Consider the following 19,045-nt stretch of genomic DNA (forward strand, 5'->3'; position numbering starts at 1 on the left):
TCTTGCTGAGCAGGCTGTGGGGAGGGCTGGGTGCCTGCCGAGATGGTGAGGATGAAGATGGCATCTGGAGGGGCTGGGGGCCTGGGAGGTGGGCAGAGCCAACCCAGGCAGAGCAGGTTTCAGGAGGAGATGGTGAGTGGGGAGGAGGGGAGAAGTTTGGAGGGACGGGCACAGGGCATGCCCCAGGCCAGGGGGCTGAGGTTGAAGCTGGCCGGGGCAGGTCAAGCCCCGGCCTTGGGGGACGCAGACTGATAGACTGGGGAGTGAGGGGTGGGGAGAGCCAGCGAAGGCACTGCCCAGGCTGGGCAAAGAAGGACGTCTCGGAAACGGGTGTCAGAACGGGAGTTGCTGCAGAGGGAGGAACCCCAGGTTCACGTGGATGGGGAGCCTTGGATCTAGACAGCTCCTCTGCCTTCAGCCAGAGTTCACCTGTGCAGTGTGCTAAGATTGCTTATTTCCCCAGGCCTCTCTCCCTCGTCCCTCACACCAAATGCTGCGATGGGAGCTGTAGTGTCACTGAACGGTGCAGAAGACAGTTCCAGACATGGGTGGGGAGGGCTGTCACTAAGCCCTTTTGTTTTAGAGACAGGATCTTGCTCTGTTGCTCAGGCTGGAGTGCAGTGGCATGATCATAGCTCACTGCAGCCTCGACCTTCTGGGCTCAGGTGATCCTCCGTCTTCAGCCTCCCAGGTGGGTAGGAAAAGAGGCGCACACTCCGTGCCTGGTTAGTTTTTTTAAGTTTTGAATGCTTAGGGTTGTCAGTATATGGTTGCCTAGGCTGGCCTCAGTGATCCTCCTGCCTTGGCCTCCCAAAGCACTAAGATTGCAGGCATGACCGCCAACCCCGCCACTAATCCCTTTTAAATTCCATTCGCTTCCTGAGTCCCTTTGTGCCCGGGGAGACCCCGTGTATTGGTCCTTTTTCACATTGCTGTAAACAACTCTCTGAGACTGGTAATTTATAAAGAAAAGAGGTTTAATTGCCTCAGTTCCGAAGACTGTACAGGAAGCATGGCTGGGGAGGCCTCAGGAAACTTAGAATCATGGCGGAGGGAAAGCAGGCAGTCTGCAGGTGTCTGGAGAAGGAGGAAGAGAGCGAAGATGAGATGCTGTGCACTTTTAAACGACCAGATCTCAGGAGAACTCACTATCACCAAAACAGCAAGGGGGATATCTGCTCCCATGATCCAATCATCTCCCACCAGGCCCCTCCAACACTGGGGATTATAATTCGACATGAAATTTGGGCGGGGACACAAATCCAAACCATAGCACCCAGTGAGCCTGATTTGGGCCTTGCTGCCCGATCACGACCATCTCTGGAGTCCTGGTGTCTGTGTTCCCACTGGGACCTGTGCCGCTGTCCCCCTTTCCACGCCCTGGCCACGCCAAGCCACCCTCGTGACTCACCCACAGGAAGCTGCCCTGGCCCTGGCCCTGGCCCCTGCCCCGTGAGCCCCTCTGCTTGCTGGTTCAATGGCCCTCCAGCAGCAGTGGCTGTGGCACCTGGGTTCTTGGCATCTTCAGACACAGATTCCTGAGCAGCAGGATGGGGCTCTGTCTCCCTGGGTGCAGAGCCTGCCACAGATCTCCCTCATCCACTGGGTTCCATGCTGACTTCGGTTGAAGCAAGTGGTGCCGCCTATTGGGGTACAGGAACTCAGGGCGAAGAGTGAGGGGCTGCTCACCAAAGAAAAACCCCGCAGGGTAGTGCCCAAGCCAGAGGCTTGAGCTGGGTCAGAGCTGCCCTAGATCCCTGGGTTTGTGGGTGGACAGGTCCTGTGTAGGGTGCCTGATGGTGCAGGTTGAGGTGGGACAGTTGGGGTCAAGGTATTTCTCAGGCACAGTGCCTATGAAGGGAAGACAGTTGCAGGGACTGTGTCCATGTCAGGATAGACTGGTGGGGACCCCGTGAAAAGTTCTGGAGCAAACCCTTCCTGCAGGGCCCCACCTGGGCTGGCCAGGCCCTTATGTTGAGCATCCCTCCCCCCGGACCCTCAGGAGCCACTGTCCCCGAGGCAGGCCCTGAAGGTGGCAGCCATACCCTCCTGCTGGGCAGCTCTGCCCAAAGTCCACAGCCAGGACCTGCTTCCCACTTCCCAGGCTACTGCCTGAGAGGAGGCCTCGAAAGCGCAGGGTTCCATGACTCTAGGGGCTGTGGTTGGTGCCCATCATCTCCCCAGTGTGGACTGGCTCCACTGGACCTGGCTGCCTTGGCCATTTGGTCTACCAGCTGGAACCATGTTCCTGGGTGTGGAAAACGCTCCCTCCGGAGCCTGCATAGACCCCTGAGGCCTTGTGCTTCCTTCTGATGGGAGGCTCCAGACGCAGTTGGAGGGGACGTCTGGCAGGCCTCTAACCCCCAGCCAACCTAAACATTTCCGGCGCAGAAGGCCCCGGCCTGGCGTTGTTTGTCCCTGGCTGCCTCCTGCTCCGACTCCATCATCAGCATCCTGTTGTCAAGGTCATGGATCAGTGCGGTGCTCATCAGGGCGTCCGGCCAGCTGGGGTCTCTGTCCTGTATTCCGGCAGAGGCCCCAGGAAAAACGGCAAATGCCTTTGTCCATTCCATACAAATTTCCTAGGAATGTGAGCACCTTCTGATCTTCCGTGGCATATTCGTCCAGTTGATGGCCAACCCTGGGTACCTGGACCTCCAGGGCCTGCTGCACTGGGCTGCCCCTCGGCTGTGTGTGCACTCGCCACGTGGCCCTCCAGGAATCCCACCCCACGGGCCACACTGAACCAAATGGAGAGAGCAGGGCCACCACCCTCTCCACATGCCATGACTGCTCTGGGGCCTGGGCAGGAGGGGACGGTCTTGGCCTTCCCACGGCCATCTCTACCCCAAAGATGCAACGAAGATACCGGTCGCTCCCCAGGTGTCAATCCCAGTCACAGGCTCAGAGACCAGGACATGGCCCCGGGTGGGTCTGTAGGCCCTGTGGTCTCATGTGAGCTGGTCCTGGGCAGGACTCCATTATTAACTGCCTGTCATGTGTCCCACTGTCATGGAGCCCTGGTGACTCTTGGGGACCAGCATCAGCTCAGGGCCTGTGTGCTCAGTGGCTCCCAGATGTCTGGACATTCCCCCCCCCGTGCACATAGTCCCCAGGGAAGTCCTTGTCACGCACACTTGCTGATGTGGGGAGTGTCCTTCATCTTGCAGGCCTGGCCACCTCTTCAGTCAGCAGATACCTGGGCTGAAAACTGACTTGGGCAGTGTGGGCCCAACTGGGGCTCTATCAGAGTGACCACCCTCAGCCCTTCTGGACCCCTCTGCTGGCTCCACCTGAGCGTGGCCCTCGCTGGCGGCCCTGCCTTGCTCTGCTGCCATCCCATAAGCCCTGCAGGCAGGCCCCTTGGCGCCCTTCAGCCGTGTTCATGATTGTCTCCTGGCCTCTGCTGTTTAGAGGTCTGATGCCCTCTGCCCCCGGCGAGCCAAACCCTGTGATTGTGGTTCCTGCCACCAGCCTCCTGTGGCACCGCCGCCTCTCCTGCCAGCCTCCTGCGCGCAGCTGCCACTCCCTAGTAACCAGCATGGCACAGGTGAGCGGTGTGACCTTGGTTTTCCCAGGGAACCAGTGCTTGGCAGCTCCCACCACACACGCCTACGCCCACCCTCCACCAGCCACAGCAGTTGTGGCATCTCCACCCTGCCCAGCAAAGTGGAAGTGTTGCCTGTGCTGCTAGGAACCTCCAGGTTTACTCCACCTCCAGGGGCCTTGCCAGGGTGTCAAACCTGTGTCTCGGGACACTGCTGTTAGGTCTCCAGCTTCCCTATCAGGCGCCTCAGCACCCAGTCCTACCAGTGCTCCCGCCTCCCGTCCCCAGCTGGCTGGGCCCGCAGCCCCCTCTCGTGCCCTGAGCTGGCCGGGCCCGCAGCCCACTCCCTGGTAACTGGATGTTGCCTACACTTCACTCGGTCAGAGCCCTAGCGCTCAAGGCGGGCCAGGGCCTGACGGGCGTGGAGTGAGGGGTGGGCTGTGTCTCTGCAGGCTCAGAAGCTTCCTAAGAGGCTGGAGAGTGGAACCTTCAGGCACCACGCACTGCCTCCTCCCTGCCCATGGTCCTGGGTTCTCCAGATGGGGCCTTGGCCTTGGCTAGGTGTTGATCAGGAGCTGGGAGTGCTGCGCCCCCGCCCAACTTCTCCAAACTCCAACCAGGGCACCTCAGTGAGGCCTCAGCCACCTGCACCTTATTTGCTTCCTCCTTGGAGCCCCCTCGTGTCTGTGCATTCATCAAACAGCAGCTGGGCCCCCCAGCACACCCCCTTCCCCAGCTTTCCCACTGGACACTGGAATCAGTTTCACAACTGGACTGGACAGGACGACCACTTTGTGCCAGGTGCCAGCTATCTCCCCTGACCAGCGATGAGTCCTCGTTGCCCATGGGCCATGAGTGACCCAGTTCCAAATCCCAAATTAGTGACTCTCTTCTCCAGTGGGGGTTGGATTCTCCAGAAGCAGAGGCAGACAGAATTTGGGTGCAAGATATTTCGGAGGGAAGGTGGAAGAGGTGGGGTTGGTGAGGGAGAAGCCTGGAGTGTCAGTGGCCGGGGTGCCCCCACCTGGCCGAAACGCCTGGCCTTTGTGACCTGCCTGGCTCAGGCTCCCCAGGCAGGCTACCCCATGGCATCCCTGGACAAGTCTGTCCCCAAGAACGCTGCCCACAGCCCAGCCATGGGCCTTCCCTTGGGGCTTCCGCCCCGGCTCACACCTGCTGGCCAGCGTATTTACTCCTTGCTGGCTGCACCCTCTGAGCAGTGGTTGTGTAGACCATAACCCTGGGAACACCTGCAGGGAGATGAGCCCTTGGCCTGGCAACTTGGGGGAGACTCCTGGGGTGTCAGGAGGGAAGGAAGGCAAGCAGGGGTGAGGCGCTGTGGGGCTTTTCCTGCTTTCTGGGCCAGTGGCCACAGGCCACCCAGTGACATTTCTCTCTCAGCGTCTGCTGGGGTGGACTCTGCAGCGGCCACAGCCAGCCTGGATGGGCTCCTCGCACAGCTCTGCTTACGGGTGAAGGCCATCTAGAAACCCTCAGTCCCCTCTCAGCCTCAGAGCCGATAGCACTGCCTGACCATCAGCAAGCTTGTCATCAGCACCACCGCCAGCATGCCTGCTCCTGGATCTCCGTGAGGCTCCCCTGCCTGTGTCACCCACGGGCCTCTAGGGGTGCTCTGGAGCTGGGAGCCACTGTCCAGCACTTCCTACCCTCTCCGGCCTCTCTCGGCTATCTGCCAAGCACTCACTCAGTCTCCTATTGACCACTTGTTTTCCTGCAAGGCTGCTGGCTTACGTGAAAATAGAGAAAGCCAAAGAGTTTCGTCACCCCTGTAAGATTTCTTCTGGCATTGCACCTGCCTGAGTTCCTTGGTGGGGCCCCTCTTTGAGTTCCTTTGGGCTGCTGTAACAAAGCACCATAGCCTGGGTGGCTCATAAACAGTGGAAATGCGTTGCTCTTTGTTCTGGAGGCTCCGAGTCCAAGATTGAGGCACTGGAAGACCTGGTGCCTGGTGAGGACCTGCCTCCTGGTCCAGAGACAGCACCTTCTCTCTGTGTCCTGACGTGGTGGAAGGGCAAGGGAACTCCCTGGGGCCCGTTTTATATGGGCACTCATCCCATTCGTGACACCTCTGCTTTCATGACCTCATCACCTACCAGAAGTCCCCACCTTTTCATTCCTCACCTTGGGGATGAGGACTTCAGTATGTGAATTTCGGGGACATAAATGTGTCATCCATAGAAGGGCCCATCTCTTACACAAATGCTGAGTCCCCAGTGGCCTGTGTCCTAGCAAACGAGAGCCACCCTGAAAAATAAAATCCTGTCTCCCCTGGCAAGGCACCCAGAACTCTCCGGAATGCTTGAAGGCAGGGCCTGGCCTTTCCACGGGGTCCAGGGCTGTGGGGTCCCTGGCGGTACTGTGGGTCTGCAGAGCGGGGCATGTCGGAGACCGTCTCCCCACCATGGTGGGAAGGGACAAAGGGTGGCCCTGGCAGATCCGGACGGGCAGGACTGGGTGTGTCCCATGAGAGCACCTCCTTCCTGGCCTTTCTTGTGGACTTTGTCCTACGCCACCTGCCTGGGTTCCTTCCTGTCGTCACTTCCAGCTCCAGGCACGGCAGTTGGTGACTCGTTGGTGGGAGCCGTGTCCCACCCAGTCCTGATTCCGCCATCTTCTCTTTCACAGTCCTCCAAGCTTGGGCCAGCCTTGGGGGCAGCAGAGCTTCTGGGGTGAGTGTCGTGATCCTGTGTCCTGAGAGCAGTAGTCGGGGAGAGGGCTGGTTGGGGCAGGGCTGCCCAGGCGGGACACAGGATGCGGCCGGCCAGACTGGGGCCAGGGTATTCAGACCTGGACTCTGGGCTCGTGCTTTCTTCGTGGTCGTGCCTTGCTCGCTGTCCCTTGGAGTCTTCATTTGGTTTTGCTGTTTTTTTGTTTGTTTGTTTTCACCTAATTTTTGCCAGACTTAAGCTAGTTTTGCTGCCTTTTGAAACGAGCGGAAGAATCATTTTATTCTTGGGGATAATTTGGGGCCTTTTGATCCCAACGTGAAGCCCTGGACATGGCTGCTTCATCAGGGGAAAGGTCTTTTCTGCTTTGGAGGAAAGGCTTTGGCGGGCAGGCTGGCCTGGGAGTCTCCGGAGCTCTCGGCTCTCTGTAGCATCCTGGGGAGCTCAGATCATGGCTGCAGGGCTCTGGCCATAGCTTGCAGGCCATCCGGTTAGGGCTGCCCCCCAAACCCGCCATTCCTCTCTAATCCCCAGCAGGCATAGCCAGTATCCACATAGACAGCACTGCCTCAGATCTGGGCTGGGACCACAACACTCACTCAGGGGTCCCAGGGAACGTGGCACCAGGTTTAGTAGGTTTAGTCAGGGGCATATGCAGTGTCCTTTACCCAGGTCAAGGCTCAGGCTGGGCTCACCTTAGCTGTCTGGGACACCCGGTCCCTTTATGAATCTGCCAGGGGAGGAGCAGCCAGGCTTGAGCTGGGGCCTGGATGGGCGTGACATTGGGCACTGTGGCATTGTGTGCCTGTCTCTGTGTTGCAGCTGACATGGGCTCATTGCTCCTCCTCCAACCCCTATGAGGACATCAAAAGCGTGGACACATCACTTTCCACCATCTTGCTGCCCACTGTCCCTCCAACCTGATGCCTCCTAAGCACATGTGTGGGGCAGCAGGCACACTGCTGATAGCCGTGGATGTGGCCGTGACAGTCTTCACCCCTGCCCTCATGGCATGCGTGATCCATTAGGGAGGACCATCTGCACAAAGGTAATCCATTGACTCAGACGGGGTTCCTAGAAGAACAAGTGAGAGTGGCAGGGGGGGTATTCCTTGGCCAGCTGAGGGTCAGCCAAGGGCAGGAAAGGGCTGGGTACCCTCAGGGAATGGAAAGACGCTCTCTGGGCCTGCAGTGTGGGGAGTGGGCTTGGAGAATATGGCAAGAGCTGAGGCTGGAGATGTAAGCAGGGGCCTTAAGTGTTGTTTAAGGAGCCTGAGTCTTATCTTATGGGCAGTTGGGAGCCACTACGTAGTTTAAAGCAGGGCCTAACATACATATGTTTGAAATCTTTTTCTGGCTGAAGTCTCGAGGATGAATTGGAAGTAGAGGACCAACTAAAAAGTTGTTGCAGACATTAAGGTGGTGTCCTGGGTTAGGTGGGAGGTGATGGAGAAGAGAATAGACTAGTGTTGACATATACCCAGGAAGCAAAACCAACAGGACATGATGCTTAATGCTTGATTGGATTGATCACATAGATGAATATGAGGAGGACTGACATATTTCAATCTATGAACACGGTATACCCATCCATTTATTTATTTTTAATTTTTTAAAATTTATTTTTTTTTGAGACAGGATCTCACTCTGTTTGTCCAGGCTGAAGTCCAGTGGCAGGATTTCAGCTCGCTGCAGCCTCAACCTCCTGGGCTCAGGTGATTCTCCCACCTTAGCCTCCCGAGTAGCTGAGACTACAAGCACAGATCACCACACCTGGCTAATTTTTTGCATTTTTGTTTTTTAGTAGAAACAGGGTTTCGCTATGTTGCCCAGGCTAGTCTCGAACTCCCGGATTCCAACAATCCACCCACCTTGGCCTCCCAGAGGGCTGGGATTATAGGCTTGAGCCACTGTGCTGAACCCTGTCCATTTATTTAGATCTTCTTTAATTTCTCCCATCAATATTTTGTAACTTTAAGCATACATGTTTCCCACTTGTGCCTAGGTACTTTGTTTTCCAGTGCTTGTATATGGTATTGTATCTTTAGTTTTATTTTCCAATTGTTTTCTGCTAGTATATAGAAATGCATTTTTTGGTATGTTAATCTTGTATCTTGTTAACCTTGATAATGCATTTATTAGTTCATAGTGTTTTTTGCTTCTTCTGTTCTTTTCTGGTAAATGCCTTAGGATTTTCATTTTCTCCCGACCCCCCGCCTTCCTCCTCTTCTTTTTCTTCTGCCTTAGGGTTTTCTTTTTCTTCTTTCGCCTCCTTCTCCTCCTCCTCCTCCTCCTCTTCTTTCTTCTTTCTTCTTCTTCTTCTCTTTTTTGTTTTTAAATTGAGACAGGGCTCACTCTGTTGCCCAGGCTGGAGTACAGTCATGCAATCTTAGCTCACTGTAGCCTTAAACTCCTGGGCTCAAGCGATCCTCCCACCTCAGCTTCCCAAGTAGCTAGGACTACAGGTGTGCACCATCATGCCTGGCTAATTTTTATATGTTTTGTAGAGATTGGGTCTTGCTATGTTGCTCGGGCTGGTCTTGAACTCCTATCTTCAAGCGATCTTCTCACTTCAGCTTCCCCAAATGTTGGGATTACAAGCCTGAGCCACTATGCCAAGCTGAATTTTCTACATGCATGATTATGTCACATGTGACAATAGGTAGTTTTACTTCTTCCTTTTCTATCTGCAATTTTTCCCTTGCCTTATTTCCACTGGCTAGGACCTCCAATACCGTTTTTAATAGAAGTGTGAGAGCCACTTCCTTTGTTTCTGAGTATAGTGAGAAAGTTTGGTCTTTTACCATTTCCCAGCTTGAAGTTTCCTGTAGTTTATCTATAGGTGATCTTTAGCACGTTGAGGAAGTTCCCTTCTCTTTCTAGTTTGCCGAGAGTTTCTGTCATTCATGGATGTTGCATTTTGTCAAATATTTTTCTGCATCCATTGAGATAAATATATACATTTTACCATTGATTCTATTAATTGATGTTCTAATGCTAAAATAAACCTTTTATTTCTTGCATACTTTTTCATGATGTGTTATTTGTTTTATATATTGCTGGATTTGATTTGCCAATATTTTATTAGGGATTTTATGTCTATGTTTTTGCATGATATTGGCCTGTAGTTTTCTTTTCTTGTAATATCTTTGTCCAGTTTTGGTACAGGGTAAAACCTGACTTAGAAAATGAGCTGGCCAGTGTTTCTCCTTTTTTCTGATGTGGTTAAGATTGGTATTATTTTATTCTTAAGTGTTTGATGGAATTCATCAACACCATCTGGGTGAGGTATTTTCTTTGTAGAAAGGCTTCAAATTATGAATTCAACAGCTTTAATAGACATAAGCTAGTTAAATTTTACTTTTCTTGTGTAAATTTTGGCAAGTTGTGACTTTCAATAAATGTTTCCATTTCATCAAAATGGTCAAATGTAATTTCATGAAGTTCTTAATAATAGTCTTGTATTATTCTTCTGATGTCTGTAGGATCTGAAGGGATGTCTCATCTTTTATTCCTGGTATTGGTAATTTGTGGATATTTTTTTCTTTGATCAATCTAGCCAGAGCTTTATCAATTTTTTTTATCTTTTCAAATAACCAATCTCCATTTTATTGATTTTCTTTGTTTTTTTTTCCCCTAGTACCTCAAATTTTCACTCTTTCTTATTTCTTCTACTTACTTGGGTTTCATTTGTTGTTGGTGTTGTTGTTTTCTAGATTCTCAAAGTGGAATCTTAGATCAATGATTTTAGACCTTTCTTCTTTCCTAACATGAGCACTTAGAGCTACAGATTGTCCTCTAAGCATGACATTAACCTCATCTCATAAATGTTGGTAAGTTGCATTTTTATAATCATTTGGTTCAAAATATTTTCTTATGTCTCCTTGATTACTTATTTGATCCCTGAGTTATTTATAAATGTGTTGTTTAATTTTCAAATATTTGAGCATTCTTTAGGTGTCTTATACCTTGTTGCTATTGATTTCTAATTAAGCTCTGTTGTAGTTAGAGAACATATTCTGTATAACTTAAATCTTTTTAATTTTATGGAGGCTTAATTTATGGCCTAGCATATGGCCTGTTTTGGAAAATGTTCAATGTGCACTTGAAAAGAATATATATTCTGCTGTTGTTGGGCATAGTGTTCTATAAACATCAGTTTGGATAAGATGATTGGTGTTGCTCAGGGCTATCATATTCTTACTAATTTTTGGTTTACTTCTTCTGTGAGTTACTGAGATGAGGGTGTCATAATAACCAATCACAATGGTGAATTTGTCTGTTTATCCTTTCAGTTCTATTAGCTTGCTTCATTTTTTGGATTCTTTGTAATTAGGTACATACACATTTAGAATTGTTAGATATTCTTGATGAATTGACCCTTTTTTCATATGAAATATCCTTTTTTTTTTTTTTTTTTTTGGAGATGGAGTCTCACTCTGTCACCCAGGCTAGAGTGCAGTGGTGCAATCTCAGCTCACTGCAACCTCCGCCTCCTAGGTTCTAGTGATTCTCCTGCCTCAGCCTCCTGAGTAGCTGGGATTACGGGTGCCCACCGCTGCACCCGGCTAATTTTTGTATTTTTAGTAGAGACGGGGTTTCACCATCTTGGCCAGGCTGGTCTCAAGCTCCTGACCTCGTGGTCTGCCCACCTCAGCCTCCCAAAATGCTGGGATTACAGGCGTGAGCCACCGTGTGGGGCCATGAAATGTCCCTTTTTATATTTTGGAATATTCCCTGTACTAAAGTCTACTTTGATGTTAATATTTCTATTCCTGCTTATAATTAATGCTTGCATTTTATAAATTTTTCCAATTTTTTACATTGTTTTCATTCTTTTACTTTTAACTTTTCTTTATATTTAAAGTATATATCATATCAGGCAGACAGCGTATTGTCATTTCTTGCTTTTTTTCCCCCTAAGACGCAGTCTCCTTCTGTCGCTTAGCCTGGAATACAGTGGTACCATCAGGGCTCACTGCAGCCTCAAACTCCTGGATTAAAGCGATCCTCCCATCTCAGCGTCCCAAGTAGCTAGGACTACAGGCATGTGGCACCACACGTGGCTACGTTTTTAACTTTTTTTTTTCTTTTTTTGAGACGGAGTCTTGCTCTGTCACCCAGGCTGGAGTGCAGTGGCATGATCTTGGCTCACTGCAACCTCCACTTCCCTGGTTCAAGTGATTCACCTGCCTCAGCCTCCCAAGTGGCTGGGACTACAGGCAGTAGCTGGGATTACAGGCGTGTGCCACAACACCTGGCTAATTTTTGTATTTTTAGTAGAGACGGAGTTTCACATGTTGGCCAGGCTGGTCTCAAACTCCTGACCTCAAGTGACCCACACGCCTCGGCCTCCCAAAGCACTGGGATGACAGGCGTGAGCCACTGCACCCAGCCTAGTTTTTAACTTTTTTTTTTTTTTTCTAAGGAGACTTGCTCTGTCGCCCAAGCTGGAGTGCAGTGGCGCGATCTCACCTCACTGCAAGCTCCGCCTCCTGGGTTCACGCCATTCTCCTGCCTCAGCCGCCCGAGTAGCTGAGACTACAGGTGCCTGCCACCACGCCCGGCAATTTTTTTTTTTTTTTTTTTTTCAGTAGAGATGGGGTTTCACTGTGTTAGCCAGGATAGTCTCGATCTCCTGACCTCGTGATCTGCCCGTCTCGGCCGCCCAAAGTGCTGGGGTTACAGGCATGAGCCACCGTGCCCGGCCTGTCCTTTTTTTTTTTTTTTTTTTTTTTTGAGATGAAGTCTCACTGTGTCACCCAGGCTAGTGTGCAGTGGCATGACCTCTGCTCACTGCAACCTCCACTTCCCAGGTTCAAGTGATTCTCATGCCTCAGCCTCCTGAGTAGCTGGGATTACAGGTGTGTGCCACCACACCCAGCTGTTTCGTGTGTGTGTATGTGTGTGTGTGTGTGTGTGTGTGTTTAGTAGAGATGGGGATTTCCCTATGTTGGTTAGGCTGGTCTCAAACTCCTGACCTCAAATGATCCACCCCCCTCGGCCTCACAAAGTGCTGGGATTACAGGCATGAGACACCGTGCCTGGCCAATAATCCTTGTCTTTTAAGTGGATTGTTTACCTCAGTCACATTTAATGTAATGGTTGATATGGTTGGGTTTGAACCTACCATCTGCTATGTGTTTCCTATTCATCTCCTCTGTTCTTTGTACCCATTTTCCCTCCTCTTTTTCTGCCGCCTTTTGGATTAGTTGACTATTTTGTATTTCACTTGTCTCTTCTATTGACTATTGTACTTACTTGTTGTATCATTTCATTAGTTGCAATAGGGTTTATGATATGCATATTTAACTTATTTATGATTGATTGGATGTAGGAGGGATGGGGGGAGAAAGATTCCAAAATGACACTGACATATCTGTCCTGGGTAACAAGAGGAACCACTCTCTGAGATGGAGAACTTTGAAGGAAGATTAGTTTGGGGAGTGATGAAAGGGCTGGATGATGTGGTCAGTTTTGGACAAGTTGCGTTTAAAGTGCTTCTGAGGCATCCAAGAGGAGATACCTGGTAGGCGTTTCCTTACAAGGTCCAGAGCTCAAGGCAGTGTCCGGGACTGGAGCTGGCTCTAGGGGTAAAGGGCAGAGGGGTGATTGTTGAATGAATGGGAACACAGTAGTCTGCGGATGCAGAATGTGCAATGGGACAAGAAGAGTCCAGGACCAAACCCTGAGGAGCCCCAACATTTTAGGGACCCAAGTGCAGGACAGTAGAGATGAAAGGAGAGGCCAGCGAAGGAGCAAAACAAGGAAGTGTACGTCATGGAGGCCACACAAGGAAGTGGCTTTGTGGTTACTTCTGGGGCATTGGCACAAGGGTGTTTCAGGGCAAGGTGCAAGGGGGCCTCAAAGCTCATCTTAAATTCTGTTCTTTAACCTTTGTGGTGGGTGAATTGGTGTTCATTTAGATCTACTCAACATCTTATTAAAACAATTTTTAAAAAGGACTAGGGACTGGGAGGCCAAGGCGGGCGGATCATGAGGTCAGGAGATCGAGATCATCCTGGCTAACACAGTGAAACCCCGTCTCTACTAAAAAAAAAAATTAGCCGGGTGTGGTGTCGGGCGTAGTCTCAGCTACTCGGGAGGCCGAGGCAGGAGAATGGCGTGAACCCAGGAGGCGGAGCTTGAAGTGAGCGGAGATCGCGCCACTGCACTCCAGCCTGGGCGACAGAGCAAGACTCCGTCTCAAAAAAAAAAGGACTAGGGACTCATTGACTTGGCCAAAGGCTGCTGGTGGGTGCGTGGAGGTGCTGCCTGTCAGCTGTGCTCTGGGCTCTAGGGACATGGGAGTCCAAAGGGCTCTCACCTCCTCAGTGAGAGGTTCTGGTGGGCTGACCATGGTGGGATCCAAATTTCAGCAGGTGGAGCCCGAGGGGGTGTGAGGAAATGGACTCTGTGAGTGGGAACTTCTCTTTCAGAGGAATTTGCAAGACTGGCCTGAGCCAGCACACGGCTCTTCAGCAGGGCTTGGCAGCCAGCAGGGCCTTGGGAGGAGGCAAATAGCTGATCAAATTCGGGCTTCTCCAGAGGAAGAAGGGGAAGGGCAGGTCCGGGGAGGTCAGAGTGTGGGTAAGAACCGTGGCCATGGGTGGGATCCACATCCCAGCCTGCAGGGCCTCCTGGTGATGGTTCTCCAGAATTCTGCGATTGGAGCTGAGCTCACAGAGACACTGTCCCCAACCTCCCAGGGGCACGGACATAACCCAGCCTCAGCTGCAGACAGCAGAGGCTCTGCACAACTGCAGAAGCTGAGCAATCAGCCTCATCAGTGGCAATTCCTGGGACTCCAACCTCAACTGTAACATGAGCTGTGCAGACCTTCAGTAACCCCAGACGAGGAGTGAGGCAGAGCCTGATAGCTCAGGGACCAGCTGGGATGCTCAGTAAACAAGAGCTCCAGAAGATACGCGGAACAGGAGAAGGTGAAATGTGGGGACAGCAGGCACTGCAGGCCGCCCAGAAGGAGGAGGCCAGGGGACAAGAAACAGTGACCAGGCCTTCAAGATGAGGAATGGGCAGAGAGGACAGCAGGACATGGGAAACCCTAGCTGGCACTATGAGGGTGGAGAGGGGAGTGTCGGAGGGTGTGCACTTGAGTGCAAGTGTGCTAAAGAGGCCCCGGACAAGGAATGAAGAATCTCATCAGACGGTTAAAGTGAGGGAGCACCAAGTAAACTATAATGAGCCACAATTAACCATAAATCCTGTGGCCCCCAACCCTAATGCTAATCATAACCCTAAACCTCAGGTGGCCCAGAACCCTACCCTGAACCCAAATCCTAACCCTAACCATAAATCATGTGGACTCCAACCCTAATGCTAAACAAAACCCTAAAATTCATGTGGACCCGAACCTAACTCGAACCCAAACCCTAACCAAAACTCTAACCCTAACCCTAACTCAACCCAAACCTTAACCCTAACCATAACACCAACTACAACCCTAACCCTATCCCGAGCCCTAAACCTAATTAATGATGCCTCATGTGGGCCCTAACGCTAACCCTAACCATGCCTCATGTGGACCCGAACCCTAACCCTAATTCCAACCCTAACCCTAACTCTAACCCTAACCAAAACCCTAACACTAACCCTAACTCCAACTCCAACCCTAACCCTAACCCTAAGCCTCATGTTGACCATAACCTGGCTCAAACCCTAACCTGAACCCTAACCCTAAGCCTTGTGTTGACCACAGCCTGGCTCCAACCCTAACCCTGACTCTAGTCCTCACCCTAATTCTACCTCTAGCCTTAATCCTAACCCTAACTCCAATCCTAACCCTAATCCAAATGCACCCTCTGATCCAAACGACTCCTCAGCCAATGTCAGACCTCACCTTAACCCTCACCTTCACCATCACCATTCCAGTTCTCCTCCCTTCAGACTTCCCAGGGACTTGAGCCAGCCCCTGGCCCCCAGGCCTTGGTTTCCTCACCTGTGCAGCGTGGATTTGGGGCTGAGGGTACGAAGACTGGCACCCACCTGAGCCGATGGAACAGGCCTGCCCCTGGTCCTGAAGAGGCCTCTGCTCTCCCAGTTCTCCCCTTGCCCATGTGGAAGGGGGCTCATCCCCCAGCATGGGTGCTTCCTGGCCGGTGTCCATCTCTGTGTGAGTTCCTGTAGGGAGGGACCAGGTAGGTGCAGTTGGCATGGCACTGCCATGCCCCTGGCTGGGGCTTATGTGGGCTGACAGTCCTGTCCCTCCACCCAGAGGCCCCTCCAATGATGTAGCTTATCAGAGTGTGTGTATATGTGTGTGTATGTGCACATGTGCATGTGTGTATGTTGTATGTGTATATATGTGTGCATATATATTCATATGTGTATGTATGTGTATGTGTATAGATGTATATGTGTATGTGTATATATGTATGTATGTGTGCGTATATATGCATTTTTGTGTGCTTGTGTGTATGTATGTATGTGTGTATTTGTATGTGTATCTATGTGTGTTTATATGCAAGTGTGCATGTGTGTATGCAGTGCTTGTGTGATGTGTCTGTTTTTATGTGTGTGCTTGTGTATTTGTATATGTGCGTGTGTGTGTTTACATGTGTCTGTGTGTATATGTATATGCCTGTGCTTGTGTGTGTGTGTGTACACATACACGTGGACAGGCGAGGGAGAAGCTGTATTGCACCACCACCCAGGCCCTTCGAGCCCAAGTGCAGTCTCCCCAGTGCTCACGAGGCCCCAGCACGCTGCCCTCCTGCTCAGATGGTGCCCAAAAGCCCCTTGCGGAGTCCTCTCTAAGCCTCATGTAAGCCTGTGAGTCCCTTCTCCCCATCTGTTTCCCCTGCCTGTGATGCTTAGGGATCGTTCATTTCAGGGCCAGTGAGGAAACCCCGTCTTCTCCTGCACTGCCGTGGAGCTAAAGGAGAAGGCCACACACACTCCCACGCTTTCTACAGACTAGCAGTGGGGTGTTTGGCCACCTTTGGTTTTGACCTTTTATTTTGGAAATGTTCGAACAGACTGAAATAAGCAGAAGTATAATAACCCCTTGTGCCCATCACCCCCCCTTTGGCAAGAGCCAAAGAGTCACAGCTGATGTTGCTTCACCACACTCCATCTACGGGCTCAAAATGTTTTGAGATAAGTGCCAGACATCATATCCTTCTATCTACAAAAAAATGCCACATGAATAAAAGATAAGGACTTTTAAAAACACATGACCAGAATAAGCATTATCACATCTAGCCAAGAAATGAACCTTTCCTTAATTGCAGCAAACAGGAGTTAATTTTTACATTTTCCCTACTACTTTTACAATTTTTTAGAGAGCAGTAAGGTAGACTTTATTCAACAGAGGCTACCACAATGGAGTTTTGCAGCAGGGAAGGGAGATGAGGCTCAATTCCCACCTTATACATTTTTAAAAAGAGCTTACTTGGTTGAATTAGATCTGAGGAGTCTGGCTCCAGGCCAAAATCTTCTATGTGATCGTTCAGGCCCAACCACAGATGTTGCCAGCAGGCCCCACAGGAGAAGCAGCCCTCCTGCCCCAGACAGCGCTTTCCGCTCTTAGCCTCCTCCACGGTTCCCCAGGCCAGATCCTTTCATTTGAGCCTTCTGTTTCGCCTCCTTGGTAGTAAGATCATCTCCCCATCTGCCTGATGTCATCCAGGGGGCAAAAATGGGACATGGAGGAGCTGGCACCTTTTTCCTTCTGTTTGCCTCTTGCCTGCACTATTGCAGTCGTGAATACAGGCCTGAGGGTGACCTTCCATGGGGCTCGTGGTCCCAACCTCGACAGCAGTGGCTCCACAGGATGCACACAAGGTCCCCGCAGTCCCGGCCGACATACCTGTTGGGTTCTTAGTTGGCAGCTTCCTCCTCTGTCTCTCCAGTCCCCTCCTGGGTCTCTTGTCCTGTGCAGCTTCCTGCAGACTGGACTTTGCAGCCTGTATGGCTGGAGTTCCCGTGCCTGCCAATCTCCTGTTGACTGCGAGTCAGCTCCGATACTTCACCAGATTCAGGTGAGAGTTTTGGTTTTTTGACAAGCCCACTTCATCAGCGGGGCATGCATTTCTACCAGGGGGCTCATGATATCTGGTGGTCCCTTTGTGAGGCCAGCAGCCACCAATGATCACGAATGTGGCAGGAAGCTGCCAAGAGACCCCCAGTGGGTGATTCGTGCCTCTTGCTGTCATGCAATTCCCTCCTGAAGGGTGGCTGGACTTACTCACTTATAACAAACAATACAGTAAAAAAAAAAAAAAGTTATGTGTTGTCTCTTCCGTGATTAGGTTGAAAGAGACCATGGCATCTGTCTTGGATGCTTACTTCCTCTCGCTGGCTCTGGGGTAGCCAGATGCCGTGCTGTGTGCTGCCCTGTGAAGAGGCATGGCCAGTAGGGAACTGAGGGCAGGAACCAGGGGAGATTTGGGGTCCTCAGGCCAGCTGCCCATTGGGAATGAAACTCTACCAACAGCCACCTGGGGGAGCTGGAAGTGAATCTCCTCTTAGCTGAGCCTTCTGATGAGACTGCAGCCCCAGCTGACACCTGGATTGCAGACTCATGAAAGACCCTGAGCAGAGGACCCAGTTTGGCAGAGCCCGAATTCCTGACCCACAAGAACTGGGAGATAAAACTCTATGGTTTTAATCTTCTCATTTTGGAGGTAATTTTTTTGTGTAGCAATAGGTAACTGAATGCACAACTAAAATAATAGATAATTAACCCTAATGCTAGTTTCATTCATCCATCAGGGTTTGCAAAGTAGTGATAGTCTACTTCTGTCTTCCTTCATTATTTATTAGCAGAAATGTATCTATAAAAAGAAGTGTTCCTTCATTAACTCTTTGGTCATGTTGAGGTACAGTTTGCATAGGAAAGGCAGGGCAAATGCTTGATTCTTTCCCTTACTTTCCTCATTTATAAAATAATGAACTGTTTTCCTAGTCATTGTCTTTCAACAATGACTAATGAGTTTTTAAAGTATAATTACAAATTCATGAGTTTAAACATTTTTTGATGTTCCCATTTATTAAAATTATTATCCTTATTGATATTCAGATTTTCCTGTCTTTGTCCAGTGCCAGCCTATTTGATTTAACTCCTGAGCCCCTTTGGCACTGCCCTAATAATCTTTGACAGCTACTTTGTTCTCTGGCATAAGAAGACATTCCAGAATTATATTAGACATTTCCTAACCCAGGTTGGACAGCATACACTTCTCTCCAAGCGCCCCCTTCCTCTTCAAGAGAAATGGTACTTAGAGACCACAATCTGGGTGTCAGGTGTGCTTGTGGTTACTGGATTTGTCGTTATTTTTAGGCCTTGTCAGTGGACAGAACTAAGGCTTTTTTTTTTGAAAGACACATTATGAGTACAAACTGATACTTTCTATTTAAATTCAGATTTACATAGTTTTTACTTAATCTTATTGATAATATATCTGCATCTCCTTTCTCCCACACCAAAAATCTCAAACAATACCCAACATAGTTACTCATTTGTTTTATCCTATAACACACACAATATTTTCAAAATGAGTTTACCAACACTACCATCAACAGTATAACCACTAAAAATAGTTTAAAATTATTTTTAGATAATTTTAAAGTCCTTGGGTTGTGTCGATGTACAGACAAAACAGTGTTTTAAAATTATTTGGAAAATAATTACTTAAAATAATGAAAACTTCTTTTGCCATTCTTTTTTGTTGTCAGGCTATATGGATATACATCCAAATGACTGGATTTTAAAATCACTTGGAAGAGTTTGGTAGGTTCATATTGTCAACCCATAATGCAAGTCAGTTAGCTTCATTTTGCTTTCAATT

General features: G+C 50.1%; 1 protein-coding gene across 3 annotated transcripts in view; it reads left to right on the forward strand.

Moving 5' to 3' along the window:
- The first annotated feature begins 1,435 nt into the window (after positions 1-1,435).
- Positions 1,436-19,045, forward strand: part of GPR35 (G protein-coupled receptor 35) — a 30,408-nt gene continuing 12,798 nt past the window's right edge. The window contains exons 1-7 of one of the 3 annotated variants that reach the window (XM_054550125.1): positions 1,436-3,550; positions 4,949-5,336; positions 6,194-6,237; positions 7,057-7,282; positions 15,141-17,236; positions 17,692-17,881; positions 18,933-18,987. The gene's annotated coding sequence lies outside the window, so the exon portion shown is untranslated. Of the gene's footprint in view, positions 5,337-6,193; positions 6,238-7,056; positions 7,283-15,140; positions 17,237-17,691; positions 17,882-18,932; positions 18,988-19,045 lie in introns of all 3 variants that reach the window. The other 2 variants (XM_054550124.1, XM_054550126.1) reach the window with 2 other exon arrangements.

The sequence above is a fragment of the Pongo abelii genome, chromosome 11, assembly GCF_028885655.2.
Source record: "Pongo abelii isolate AG06213 chromosome 11, NHGRI_mPonAbe1-v2.0_pri, whole genome shotgun sequence".
Lineage (NCBI taxonomy): Eukaryota > Metazoa > Chordata > Mammalia > Primates > Hominidae > Pongo > Pongo abelii.